This window comes from Pleurodeles waltl, chromosome 2_1, assembly GCF_031143425.1.
Source record: "Pleurodeles waltl isolate 20211129_DDA chromosome 2_1, aPleWal1.hap1.20221129, whole genome shotgun sequence".
Taxonomy (NCBI): domain Eukaryota; kingdom Metazoa; phylum Chordata; class Amphibia; order Caudata; family Salamandridae; genus Pleurodeles; species Pleurodeles waltl.
The window spans coordinates 460,425,532-460,441,014 of NC_090438.1; the positions used below are offsets into that span (position 1 = coordinate 460,425,532).

The window sequence follows — 15,483 nt, forward strand, 5'->3', positions numbered from 1 at the left end:
TAAACCCAGCATGGCAGAACCTTTCAACTCCTGTCTGAGTTCCCTGTGCCCACCCCCGGGTGCAGCTAAAGAAATGGGCAAACCCTCCCTGTGGTCACTCAAAACCGGCTCTAGGGCAGCTCCCTCTTTCTCTGAAATTGGTGCCAGCCTGACTAGGAGGAAAATTGAGGGGCAATCCCAGGTGTGAGCTGTATCTCTCTGTGACAGGGAAGCCCTCTTTGAAGTTAACCAAGTTACTGAGCACAGTCCCCAGGCCATCCTGTCAAAGGAAGGGCAATTTCTGCCATACCCAAGGCCTTTTGATCCTGTCTTGGGAGCAGTTCACATATCACTACAGTTGGAATACTTTATAGTCTTTATAGGCTCTAGGCAACAAAACAACAACTTTATATAAGTGCCTTTTGCCCAATAGTTAGAAAGAATCCAACATTACCATTACATTGGATTTTTTTTTAATTACAGCAGAGTCCTTGTATTATTTTTCTGACTGCTACTACTATATGGTGTAATATTGTGATACAGTGTTTTCTTGTGGAAGTAACTAGTTTTGCTTTAGTGAAAATAGCTTTTAGACATTTTCATTGTAAGGACATGTGAAACACTACACTTTGTGTGCCCCACATTTAAATACCATGCACCCTGCATTACGGGTTGATCGATAAGGCCCACCTTAGGGGTGACTTATTAATAAGGAAGGTTCAGGTCTGTTAAAAGGGTTTATTTGGTCAAACTGGCAGATTTAAATTGCACTGCAATGCTACAATGGTAGTGCTGGGGTCAGGTTTGCTGTGTCACTGCAGTAGGTGGCACAACTGGGTGCTGCTGCCCAAAGGTGATATCGACCTTTTTGGCCCTAGGTACACTGGGTACCATATACTAGGAGCTTATAGGTAAGTTAAAGTGGCTTATAGGTAAGTTAAAGGGGCTAATCAGTTGGGTACCAATTTTATCATGCTTAAATGGGAGCACTGGAACTTTACCTTTGATTAGCAGGGATAAAGTGCACAAAGTTCTAAGGCCAACAAAAACAGTTAAGGCAAAAATCTGGGGAACACCACACAAAAGATGATAATTTACAACATGGAGCTTTTCTGTTTCGTACCAGTTAACCGAGGTGTCTGCCTTTGCCTTGCAGATTGACACTGGCACTCGTGTGATTTTCTCTTTATCACTGAATGTTCAAGGCATGTTGCCTTGCATCCTCTTCTGTCAACAAACAAAAATTTTCCTGGTGTAACTTTCCATGCTTTAGAGAAATACTTGAATCAATTACAAAACACTTTTCTGTTTCTTCATCAACATAAGTGCCTCTTCCTGCTGACTCAGGATGGTGCAAATGTCCTCTCTGATCTTATGACTACCCTCCCTCACAGAGAATAGGATTTGCTCATGCCTACACCTCTGTCACTTCATGCCTGGCAGTCTAATGCCAGCAAGTTGCCGATTGCCTAGGGAGGTTGTGGGAGACACACTGTTGACTGAAGAGAAAAAGAGAAGACAGACACTGCACCCCAAATTGAAGGTTACAGCATGGGTGTCGACTCGAGTACTTGTAGGCTAAAATGTCGGTTTTAACATAGCTGGTACGATCGTTAGTGTTAGCACGCCTGGTCCTTAATAAGTAAACTTACAAGGGGACGCGCATAGGTCGATGAACCTTTTGATTCACATGGAGTATCCTAGCTACGGTGTAACCAATGTTTCTCAATAATCAATACACAAAAATCAATAACCATTAGGCTAATCATTAATCATCAGTTAATAAACATCACACCATGACCCTTCAGCTATGAATAACCACAACTCAAGATACGTTTAGTAGTTTTTATTCCCTATCAGTTACAATACTAATCATTAGTTCAAACTTTATTCAAATCAACAAATCCGTATTAATTCATCATAAGGTGCCAAAAACATAATCTAGTCAAAACTTTCATCAGAATACATTCTAAAGCATTAGCATAAGTCAACAAATGAAACAAAGGTGAATAAGTCAACATGAGTAGCAGAGTTCAGCAAATCAGTCCGTCAATCACTTGTCTCTGTGGTTGTCAGTGTCTTAGAGTAGGAACCTCATCTAACCCAGATTAGCATTAGCATGTGGGGCTTCATGCGAAAAAAGTTTAGAACATAAATTTGGAAAACATCTAGCTAAGAGAAAAACAGCGCAGTTGGTACCTAGAAAGAAAAGGCAAAAAAGGTAATTCAGTCACATTGTCATATCTACCTATCCTCGGTATGGATCAGCACCAAAGTCAGTCTTCGTCTTCAGGTCATCAGTTGATCAGCATCACATCAGGCTCTCAAGAGCATGAGCCCAATGACAGAATCTCAAATCTTCGATCTTGCAGTCTCTCCCCTAACATCTGCACCTAACATCTGAACTCTCTCCCTCTTTTACGTTGTTATATCAAAGTCACCCAGACTATCCCCCAATTAGTAATTGTTCAATTAATCACACGATTTTACTCTAGCCAATAAATTTTTAAATTCAAATTTCTGAATTCTAATATTACACAGTTCTCAGGTTGTCGATTGGTTCACTGTACGATAACCTAATCATCCGGCTCGTCGGGTATCGGAAATGTTGCATCTTCTCCAGTCAGTGTCTCTATTGTTCGGGTTCTGGGAAAGTAAACTCAGAGCACGTTACACACTTTATGCTACATTTCTAATTCCATTATCTCCTGTCCGTTGGTCCATGCAAAGGTTTCGGCTAAGCACCTTTCATTAAACAATGAAAAGTTCATGGCTAGTTCAGCTCATCAGCATTTTCATTGCACATTAGAAATACAGCTTCTGCACAAGGCCTGGCAAAACTAGGCCAAGACTTTAGTCAAGTTAAGCCTACAACATACTGCGAACATAGGATATATTGCTCAATGTGACATACTACTACATTATTTTAAAACATTTTCAATATTTCCCACACGTTAGTTGCTCTTTTGATATAATTCATGAAAGCTGGTGGTCACTCCCCGAGATCACAATTCCAAACATGCACATTATTTATCTACTTTAATTGTTTTTTACCTTTTTCATTATTCAGAATACATGAACATTCATTAATAATTTCTAATCAAAACATTTGCGTTAACATTAGTGTATTAATTGCCATTGACTGTTCACCTGCAATCTGCGTCAGTTGTCTGGGAGGGAGTCTTCTGGCTTATCTCAAGGTCTTCATGGAGAAATATCCCTGGTTACAACCAACAATCGCCTCCTCCTCCACCTTATCTTGATCTGTCGAGGGAGCATACATAACATCTTGGAGGAGGATAGGCTTTTCCCCCGTAATTGAATGTTGTCCTCCACTTCTGCATTCTAAGGCAACATTGTATGTTTTTTCTACCCTTAAAGCTAAAAGAAACAGAAATAAAATTAGTTTCTTTCATATTATATATTATGGATATTTTTAAAACAGAAATATTGCACAGTATTTGTGAATGTGGGTGAAACATTTTCATATAGAAACAGTACAGAAATATTATCTAAAATTGGTTACTCATTATCATATGGGCAAAGACATGATATAATGTATTACTTGCTCTAGCCACAGATGCTTGCTTTGTGGGTGGATCCTTAGATGTCAGCTACTGAACTTTGGGTCATGATCACGAAACCACAGTCGGTATTGGAAGATGGTGTGCTTTTTTCAATATGTTTTCGTCCAGTTTGTTGATGTACCTGATGTGCCAGATAAGGAAATCTATGTCAACATAAAACAGAAATGAGCAGAGACATTGTTTACGTCACTGCCTAAACACAGAACAAGGTTGTATATGCGGACAAAGTCTTATTACATATCTCCATTCACAACTGTCCAGTAAGAACATACTTAATCTGAGAACATAGTAGAACTAGCCAAATGCACATAAATGGGCTCACAATTAGAGCAACTCTTTGTAACAGAAGAACTGTGAATGAGGCTTGTGACTGAGCTTGTCTATGATATCACTGAACCACCAAGGATCCTACTCACCACATGGATGTGAGGTTCAACTTTCTGTTCGTGGAGTGGTTTGATACCACATCTAGCAGTAATTCTGCCACTCTTACAGTCTAGAGCAAGTCTATTTCCTATTAGAATTCACTAATGTGAATTGGAATGACTGTGTTAAAGTTAGGGGATATATGGGTTTTGAAGATATCCTGTCTATTTGCATGTGCTGCAGTAAACAATTTGAACCCATGTCACTGTAAATGTTGACAATCTCAATGACTCAAACCAGGCCATGCCAATTAAAAAAAACTGCCAACTAAGTTTATTCAGTTTGAAGTTTTTAGATGATTAAAATTAGTGTATCCATGCATTCATTTAATTACTGGGAAACATATCCCCAGATAGTACAAAGAGGTGTGGTTCATAAAAAAGTCACATTGACTGCTAATTGAAAGTTAGTTTTTGGGAGACAAGAACAGAGTATTTGGAGTTGCTATTACAGATTTTGTTTAATTTATCATTGGTGGAATAAAATGAACTAATTGAAATCTATTTACCATACTTTCATAGAAGTACCAGCGCATCATGTTTAGTGTGAAGACAGCACCATATCATTCACGGTGTTCTCTGTCTTGTCTGTTCACTGTCTTTAACTGTCCTCATTGTGTCTGAGCACAACTGCATCATTTCTGAGGCCATTATATATATCGGTAAAAATGTAGCCGCAGGCTATTGAACTGTAGCTTTGTTCCTTTCATAATTCACATAGATGTGCCATGCTGTGTTAAAATAAGCATATAATCCCACCTAGGACAGAAAAGAAAACAACAGTTAACACAGTAAAGTTAACATGGTAAAATATACTTATATATAATTTTGCTTTCGCCTGCAGACCCCGACATTTCGAAATGGTGGTTGGCTTTCTCCTCTGCAGATTTAAACGAGGAGTTTCAAGCAATCAGCCATCATCACAGGGGATGCAACACAGTTATTTACTTCTCATTCCAAATGTCATGCATACAGAAAGGGGAACACCTGCTGTGGTTCAGCAGTAGGCTGACAGACCAAAGGCGGCCCCTGAGCAGTGGGAAGGAGCCACCCTTCCCATGAAGGAACATTTGGAAAGATGGGGGAGGAATACATTAACACGATATTGGTGGCCATATGGGTGCCACATTGTGCTTAACTTGCACATGTTTACAATGAATTTATCAATCTCTCGGATTGCAGACAACATATTCTGCAAAGGAGGGGGCCTACCTTTGTGGTCCTAAGTGTGAACTATTCATAGTGATTCCTATTAGGGATGAATTCAGTACTAATTCACAGAAATATTAGAATTAATCTGCCACTCAAAGCTTTATTATTTACAAAAATTATATTAGTTTCATTTTTACCATCACATCTTGAAACCTGTTGACTACAACTCAAAAAAGCAAATGTTTTGGAGTATTCCACATTTATACCAAGGATGACTAAAAGCAGAATTACTAGAATTCATCACTTTTCATTTATAACTGAATGAGTCCCTGATTGTCTTTCATTTGACAAACACACTTATACTCCAATGTGGGTTCATGTAGAAGGAGGATATTTTACAACAAGGTGGTGAAAAATTCCCACTTCTTTATTCTCCTTTTTAACTTACTTGAGTAATATGTGCCACTACAGGAGGTAAACAGCAGATCCTAGTAAGGAAATCCAAGAACAGATATAATTATTGCTAAGCGGGCTGCTGTAAAAAATTGATTGTGTAAGCCAAAATTATTTTTATTTTCTTAATCAAAGAGACCTTTAAACACCTTTGCTTTAGGTTCTACACACAACACATGGGAACTTGGAGAAACCTCTTGGGAAAGCACTGTTTCCGGGTGTGGGATAATTTTAAAACCAATTTCTCAGTATATTGACTAATACTTAAGGCCATTTATGACCAACACCTGTGCCTATACTAGAGATTCAATACACTTTATTAGAGACTCAACAACATGTTTTAGAAGGGAATAGCTTGATGTGACAAAGAACTACTAATCAGCTGTGATACTGAAACATTTTCTAAAAATTTCCCTCAGGATGAAGGTATTGAAACATTCAGACTCCACCTCACTAACAGAGATGGGCTATTTATTTTGCCTACTGAATTTATAGTCGATTTTTCTGCAGGCATTGAAAAATAATGTCTTCATGCATACCGAGGACTTTTGTAACTCGATGAAAGGTCTAGTCTTGGGCTGTGCCTTTGCTCCTGAGATGGCAAATGGTGACATGTTTGTAGTCAAAGAAAAATGGATATATAGGAGTCAAGTCCATAATGCTATTAAGAAGCATGGTATACACAAGAGGAACTTTACTAACATCCCAAGGTAAGAGACCAGAATCCCCACTAGTGTGTGTCAATGCTTATAATCCTCTGATGGGTATAAGAAACAGATAATCAAACAATGGCATTCCCTGCAATCTTTGGTCATGCAGTCACCACTGTTTGCATTCAAAAGAGGAAGGAATTTAGGGGGTCAGTAGTCAAAGGCATTCTATATAAACAGACTAGTGAACAGATCACACTATGGGGACTCCCAAGAGTGAAAGGACATTATAGATGTGGAAACTGCAGTGTTCGTAGTCTCACACGAAATAGCACTGAAGGTCAAATGAGTAGTCAAAAACACAACAGAGCACATTCTTAAATTGTAATAACACAGTTGTCATGTATACTATCACATATCAATATGACAAATCTTACATTGAAATAGCTACACAAACTGTTAAAAAAAACTGGTTATATAACAAATGTAGGGCTAACCGTAGAGCTGCAAATGCCCCACTAGTTGCCCATTACATGGAGGCAGGCTATCGACCAAACAAGTTGGTACAAACAGTATTTGCAGTACCCCAGACCGACAGGAGCGGAGAAAATTAGATTGCTTGGGATCTTGCTTTTATTCACAAACTTGCCATTGTTGACAATGGGCTAAATAATTCAGATGAATTGATGAACTTGATGTTGTAAGATTAAACATAATCTTACAAGATCATGTTGTGCAAAACCAGATTTAAGAAGGATTTCCTAACAAACTATAAATAAGAGCCCATACAAGTTAAGTTCTATGATTAAATTAATGTACTTTGTGACATATTATGAAGATTACAAAATGCAGTATTTGTGTATGAATATAAATAAGGCAATGGATATGCTTTTGTAATGGTTGGAAATAGACATGCTTTTGTTACAATGTAATATTATAAGAAAAAGGATGTTTTTCATGTAACAATGATAAAGTTCCATATAGGAAGTAATTTTAAGTTTTTAAGTGATATTTTATCACTGTCATGTTTAGAGCACCCTGTAGGACATATTAACACTTTTAGCAGAAAAAAAATAAAAGAAATTGTAATTCTGAAAACAAATTTTGAAAACAATAATTAAACTTACCGTTCCCAAAGCTGCCAACTGCCTTGCGTTCTACTGCTGGTGTCCCAGCAGACCCTGGGACACCAGCACAGGCTCCCCGCTCAATCCTAGCGCTGCTCTCATGCTAAACCTAGCATGAAAGCAGCACCAGGATTGGTCTGAGTGGCTTGGTCTGCCGCTCAGACAGTGCATGGGCATCTGTGCAGTTTGAGAAACCTAAGTGTGCATGTTAGTTTGGCTGGCCTAAGATGGCTGGCCAAACTGATGTGCGCATTTAAGTGCACCCAGTAACTCCACTCCACCTCCCCTCTCACCCCTCCCATGGCCCAGCCCCTCCATGGACATGCTGGCTGAGCCAGCAGTTGAAAAATAAAACAATAGTTAAGTATCGTTTTATTTTTCAGCTGCTGGCTCTTAGCCAGGGGGACGTCTCTCCTTCGCATCTGCAAGTTACTGCCCAGGATCCCAAAGGGCATAGTAACAAAAGCTGTTCTCATCTATTCAGACAATGGATTCATTGATATGACATGCCGGCCCCTGCTTATAAGCCCATAAGCATCTTGTAGGTTCCTCTAAGTTTGATTATCCACGATATTGGTACTTCCACCTTAGCTGGTTCCAGGTATTGTTCCTGGGGCCACATACTACATTTTAAAAGAGCAGTACATACACTTGTTGCTTACCTTTATAAATAAAAGAAGCAGCACATAATGTGTTTTATTATATAGAAAGGCTGCTTTTTCAATTATAGTCATCTTTACAACCATATATTGAAATTCTCTAACTTAATAACGATTAGCATTATCTCAAGAGGATTTTACTCAATAATTGGTTCTCTAATCACAAGAGTACTGCCATAAGCTAACTGACTTCACCTACTGTTTATCAAGCCTGGTGCTCTGCAAATAAGATGAGTCAATACCCCCATTCCCTAAGCGCAGCATAGAGATATAAAAGAAAGCCACGTATTTGATCATTTCTAAGTTACTACAAGCTGTAATAATTAATACCACATCAAACTATGTGTTGTTTAAATATTAAACTACTTTCTGAAACGATTAGGCCCTTCGCACTAGATGTGAATTTGAATAACACATTTAAAATATTTGCAGATTACAATAATGTAAGCACATCTTCCTGTATACTAGTTCACTTTTCTAGCATTTAAGTATACATGCATGCACAGTTGTAGATTATCCCAGGGCACATACTACTATGATGGTCCAGCCAAGATTAATCAATGCAATCTAACTAAGGGTTCTTGCCTAGTAGTCCAATTTATCCTTCATGGTTCCTTGGACTCCTACCAAATTTTGTCACTCCTAGATATTTTCAAACTGATAATACACATACATTGCTACTCTTAGGGAAAGAATGTAGCAATAAATCTCTGAAATGCAGGCTATTGTTTTCTCTAAGGGTGAATAAAGGGTCAGACTATACCATGCAGTTTGCCTGCAGCTCATTGTTCACAGTTCATATGTCACTGTGCTTTATTAGGATTGTAACTTATGAACTGCAAGTAACTAAAGGGTCTCGTCACAAAAACAGTAGGCCACTGAGCTATCCACATGCAACACTGTTCTGTGATCTACATTGTACAAATTATTTGCAGCAGGCATATTAACCCTCTGTGCTTCTTTATGATGAGTCACAATTGCCAATAGACATAACTCCACTGAATCACCAGCAGGAATGTTAATCATCTGACTTGTCTTTACATTTTTATTGTTGCCTGAAAACTGCTTCACACACAACTCTGCAGCAGGTGCTTTTAAACCCTAAGTTATTTCTAATCACAGCGCCCGAGCTCAGTGCCAGATGCGGCTGCCTCAGGTGCAATGCCCTGAAGCCGGCCTTGAGTAGACCATATCTAGGGATGTGTTGTAGCCATTAGACAGGAAAGCTGTGATCAGTTAGAGACGTGACTAAGAATTTTGTAGTGTTCTCGGCCTTTGAAAAGACTGAATGGTGGACCACAACCATCACATTTCAGGGCATTGCGCTAGATTCTAAGGTCATGGTGCCACTTTTGCAGCCTAACAACCTGTTAAAGTCTTGAGGCTTGTTGCAGTAAATAGTAAGAAGGAAGAAGTGTGAGCTGAAGAAACTACAGCGGGTTTTTGGTCATCTGATATTTGCATGTAAGATGGGGGCTCTGGCCAGGGTGTACTGCAGATTCATGGCCTTTGTTATGATGGGAGCATGGAAAGCACAATACTGTGTTAGAATTACTGAGGGTATGAGACAGGACATGTTGACTTGGATTGAATTCATAGAGAGTTATGTTATAAGATGTGATGACATGGCTGCGGACCCCGTAGCCTGCGATTTGGACATCTTTTCTGATGCGTCAGGTGTGTGCAGTTTCAGCCTTTACTGAGAGTACTGTGTGGAGGTTTTGATAGACCACTGGTTCTTTCCAGTCATACTAGCTATAAGACTGTGGGGTGAGAGCCTGGAGAACAGGTTAGGTAATGTTTGGTATCAACAACAAGCCATTGATTGCAATAAATAACAAACAGTTGCCAATGACCGTTGGGTGATGTGGCTGCTGAGAGAGTTCGTGTTGAGGTGCTTGTTTTGGGTAAGGTACATCCCTGGCTTGAACAATCACATTGCTGATGCACTGTCTCAGTTTCAGTGTTTGAGGTGCTGTAGGCTGGCTTTGGGAGCGGACAGGCACAGTGGGGCAGTATTGAAGTAGATGTGGAATCTAGGAAGGTGAAGGTGTTGAAGTTAGCCAAAGGCTCAGTAGCGCCATCTATGAGGTCCCCATAACGACAAGCATGGGAACAGTTTGTGAGAGTCAGAGGAAGGAGAAAGGGCGATGACACGGCAGGCTTGGAAGGGTGGAAGGCTGATGTGGTGAACTTCTTAATGAGGTAGGTTGAGAAGTAATTGTTTCGGGTGATTCTAGCGTGGAAGTTGCCTGGTTTAGCATTCTGCAGGAAGTGCTTTTGGGAATGTTGTGGAAGAGTTTGTGAGAAGCATTATTAAAAGGTGAGTTAGAAAGGGGGCAGTTGGAAAACCAGACATTGGCCATAATAGTGAACATTTTGGAAAACAGTAAGTTACGTTGATAACTGTGTGCATGTTTGCCTGAGAGGGCCTGTTAAATGTGGCCATTTTTGCCATTTTGTTCTTCAGAGCACTGAGTGTATCTGAAATGGTAAGACTGAGGTATCTTGAAAGGATGAGTGTGGGTGAGCTGGTAGTTGATGGTCACAGACTCCAGATTATGGCACACAGGAGAAAGACTGATCAGAAGGCAAGGAAAGTGCAGGTGTTGCTGGCTAGATTGGGCTGAGTGAGATATGGCCATTGATGGCTTAGTGAGATATGGCCATTGATAGCTTATCGAGAATATGGGAGAATAAGAAGCAAAGGACTGGGGAGTGTTTTCAAGCAGAAGGATCGAAGAGGATGTTTTGGCAGGAGGATGGCATTTAGATAAATATGGTGCTTATTTCTTTAGGACTGGTGCAGCAACTGGAGTGAATAAGCTGATGTTTGGCTAGAAGGAAGATGAGGAAAATGTAGGGTAACATCAAGCTTGGGCAGCTTGAGGGCATATGCTTTTATTTTGTAGACCTAATATGTGTTTGGTATTAAGGAAATGGGATGTTTAAACCTTTAAGGGAAGGGTAATATTTAGGGGAAGGGGGATTGGTGAATGATGATATGTTTAGAGCTCTGCTTGCTTCCAAATAATCCGACCTCTTCCACCAAACTACCTGAGTTTTCCCCCAATAACGTAGTTATCTATGGACACTAGGGCCCATATTTATACTTTTTTAGCGCCGCATTTGCGCCACTTTTTGACGCAAAAATGGCGCAAACTTGCAAAATACAATTGTATTTTGCAAATTTGCGCCGTTTTTGCATTTAAAAATGACGCAAATGCGGCGCTAAAAAAGTATAAATATGGGCCTAGAGGTCTCTAAGGGCTTTTTAATTTCCTGAGTGATAGCATGAGTGCAGGGATTTGTTTGTAGTGTAGACGATGTGCCAGGTTTTATTCAGAAGAAATTTAAATTGCCGTTTGTTTTATAAAATTGATTTGTTTTCATTTGGGACCCTTTTCATCGCATGTGTCCTTATGTATGTAGATTTCAGGAAAGATATGACACATTATTTTTCCATGCTACTGTAACCTAGACTTTACCACTCTCCATCTCCAGCTTTGCACTTGCAAAGTAGTATAAACTAGTGTAGCTGCTGTGTTTGTTTCAGTGAAATGTGTTTGCTAAAAAGACCTGGACACCAAGATTTTAACTAAATTTGTGCTCTGAAAAGTAAGAGCGTAACACAGGCCCTGATGGCCCTGCAGTACAGCGGTGCCACACCCTCTAGGGGAGGCCCATTCAGCCTATGGCCTGTGATATGGGAGTCTCAGGCCCCTCACCACATTCTGCAATAGCACAGGAGGTGGGTGATTTTCTGTTATATCATTTCTCAAAAATGTAGAACAGAGAAATATGAACTGAACTTCTGCGATGGAACATGGGCCAAATTCTAGGGGCATAAACACCTTTGGTGGCGATTATTCTTGATCCCCACATACTGGTGTTCATCTGAAATCATCCAAATCCAGAAGAAGGGCCAACATAGCGTCCAAAGCAATTATCGACCAATTAGCTTAATTGAAGCTTTGTAGAAGATATTTTGCAAACAAGTCCTAAAACATTTCCATGATTGAATTGGTGAGAGTAATATCCTATCTGAATTCCAAGCGGGATTTAGAAGTGGAAGAGGTACTGTAGACTAGGTCTTCCGTTTTAACTGTCTCTATTAGAAGACTATAACAGTCAACACGGGTAGAAATTTTGTCGCATTTGTTGACTTGCATGCAGCCTTTGGATTTAGTCCCCAGGGCTTTTCTCTGGTTAACATTGGACAAGATGGGTATCCCGCTTAACCTATTAGCGAACCTAGTACGCCTGCATGAAGTAAACTACGCCAGGGTTCGATGGGGGACACAGGGGCAGCTTACTTCTCTATTAAGCATCCAGTAGGGGGTTAGGCAGGGTTGCGTCCTGGCCCCTCCCCTATTTTCACTTTTTATTAACAATGTTGTGAACCTGTTTGACCAGGATGGCTGTGATGCACCTCAGGTGGGGGTCAGGAGAGTGCCTGCTCTGCTTTTTGCAGACGACACTCTCCTGATTTCCAAATCACTGAAGGCACTCCAGCAGCTATTTGCTGATTTTAACATTTTTTTTGCAATGAGCAGGGGATAGAACTTGATAGTTTATAAACCAAATTTATTACATTCCACCAAGAGAGAAGCAAAAAGTATAAATGTTAGCTGTACGTTGATGCAGATCCAATAGAGTAGGTTCCCAGTTTTGACTATTTGGGAGTAAGACTAACCTCTATCTTGGATTGGTCCATGCAGGTTCGCAAATCAGACTTTTCACTGATTTATTATACGTCTAGAGTGACTGCTGATGACTTTCACCAAAACCCTCTCCAAGAAAGATCCCCCAGCCAAAGAAATTTACAATGTAAAGAGATTGGGAGCTGCCTTATATGGAGCTAAGGTCTGGGGCCATGTTAATATATGGTCTGGGGCCATGTTGTAATATTTTATAGTCCACGGAAAACTGACTTATTAGGCAACTGTTTGCCCTGCCAAAAAGTACGCCTTTAATTCCATTATTCCTTGACCTGGCATTTAAGAAAATATCCTGGAAAGTTGCTCTTAGGCCTTTGCTTTACTGGCATAGGATAAGGTCGTACCCTGACCTAGAAGCATATAAAAAAAACTTAAAGATCGATTGGCTCTGTCTAGTGCTCCAAATTTACAGTGGTTTGTGCATGTAAGAGCTATGGGGATGGAAAGATTCTGAGCTGATCCAGACAATATTTCCTCTACTTCCAAAATGACTATCAAATCAACGCACTGGCAGAATGCATGTGTTGGCATTATGTGCAATAGCAGAGGCACTTTTGCTCTTAATTTTATGAATTTTAAAATACTTTCCAGTTTTGGGGTCACGATTGATGAGATTTCAACGCCTCTAGCCTGGAAACTGTTTTTACAATTTAGGTACCAGACTCTTCTAATTAGGACATTCTGTGCCAAGTGGGCTACAGAAAAACGTAAGAGCACGGAGTGCCTGGTGTGTAGGTACCCATCTGAAACTATAGCATACTTTCTGTTTTTTCAGTCCTGCGCGTGGCCCTCAGCGGAGGAAATGGTTCTTGCCCTTATGCAGGATTAAGTGTATAAGGAGGCATTGGAATGTCCTTAGGATCTTATGGCCTGATTCTACAAAGCTGGTGGTTTTCGCAAACTCATAGTGGAAGTTCTGTTAACCTAACTGGGTTTTTACACACAAATATATATATATATATATATATATATATATATATATATATATATATATATATATATATATATATATATATATATATATATATATATATATATATATATAATATTTTTGATAGTAACAATTTTATTGTATCACTCTGTGCTAGCAATCTTATGCATTTTGTATTGGCTATATCTAGCTCAGATGCACTGCTACTTTACATCAGTCCTACGTGTTGTTTTTCCTCCGATACAAATGTATGCATTATATTCCAGAAGCAAGAAAAGTAATTTTACCTTTTTTGCAAAATTGATTTTTAGTATTTTTAGCTAGTAGTCATTGTAACACGTATGGATGTGTGAGATCAAAATGTGCAGTACCTGTTTTTAGGGAAGCTGTACTTGTACATTTACGATCTGTGTTGATCGAAATAAAGTTATGAAACGAAACGAAACCTAATTATTCTTATGCACGCGCATAAACATACTGTAAAGTGTAAAACAAACATATTGACAAAGGGCAGAGGAAAGAAACGAAGACTTGCGTGAATTCGTCGAGCTCTTAACCCCCCTGTGTCAGTGTGGGTCTTGTTCTGCAGATTTACTTAAACAATGCACACACTTCAAGTATCTGCCTCATTCATCCAGTAATGTTCTGCTGGGAGCAGGGAAAGAATGTGTTATTGGGTTCGCCTCCCTCCAGGCGGGATGCCACCGAGCGCGACAGATGGAGGGAGCGCGAGGGCAGTGACAGCAGCGGGGGAGGGCGGGAGGGGCGCAGACAGCGAGCTTTTCATGCTGTTCGCTGTAGGTGGACGGAGTATGGAAACAATGCCGGCCTGGAAAACCTGAGAACTACGTGGGAAGCTGGTGTGTAAAAGGACAAAGTACTGTTGGCAAAAACAAAATATCTTCACTTGGAAGCCAGCGAAGGAAAACAGAGCCGTTTAACGTCCGAGTGTACCAGCTGGATTTATTTGCAATAGAGCAATGTGTACAGATTTTGCAAGGCGTGTGTTTGTGTTGATGACTGAATGTGACCTTCAGTGCCACTTAGCCACCTCGAGCGTACCCTCAGAAGGCACACTCAGTGAAAAGCTCCTCAGTTCTTCCATACTGTAACATTTTCTTTCCACCTAACGCCAAGCTAATGGCATGACTGTGACACTCGCATGGAGTCTTAGTCCAATGGTGATAGAAAATAGTGGCTCGCAACATTTTTAGTGGCCGTATCTTGTTTGGCATCAAGCAAAACAAATGTGCTACCAAAGTCACTGAAAATTAAGGTTTTGCACTTTGTTATCATATTAGTACATCACAGATAGTCTACCGTTGGCATTGCACCATTTTCAGTAGGAATGACTATTTGGACCGGAAACTTCCATCGCATATTTGCCGTCTGAAGGTATGCTATGGATACCGTGAAGTGGTATTCTTCTATGTTAGGTGGCTTTGTCAACCTGAGTGAGTTGTGGGTGAATGTTCTTTGTGTTTGATAGGTTGCTGAACCACTTACCCATCTTCCAGGACACACAAGTCCTAGAGGATGTGCCTGGTTGAAATACATTTGTATAAGACAATTGATGGCAGTGAGCTCTTTTGGGTGCCATAATAGCCAAATGTTTTATTAATTTGGTGAGAGTACGGGATGAACCGCAACTAGGTTCATAAACCCATATCTTGTTAGGTAAGTACAGATTTAGTAAGAAAACCTGGGCCTACCTCAAGTAGCTATGGCACAAAACTGCAGGTTTCCCTTAGAAAAATTTAACAAACAGTAAAAACATGGAAGTCAAAAAGCCAATCAGT

At 40.0% G+C, this 15,483-nt stretch overlaps 1 protein-coding gene across 1 annotated transcript in view; it reads left to right on the forward strand.

Moving 5' to 3' along the window:
• The window catches only part of DRP2 (dystrophin related protein 2), a 633,012-nt gene that overhangs the window by 67,131 nt on the left and 550,398 nt on the right, over positions 1–15,483 (forward strand). The window lies entirely within an intron of this gene.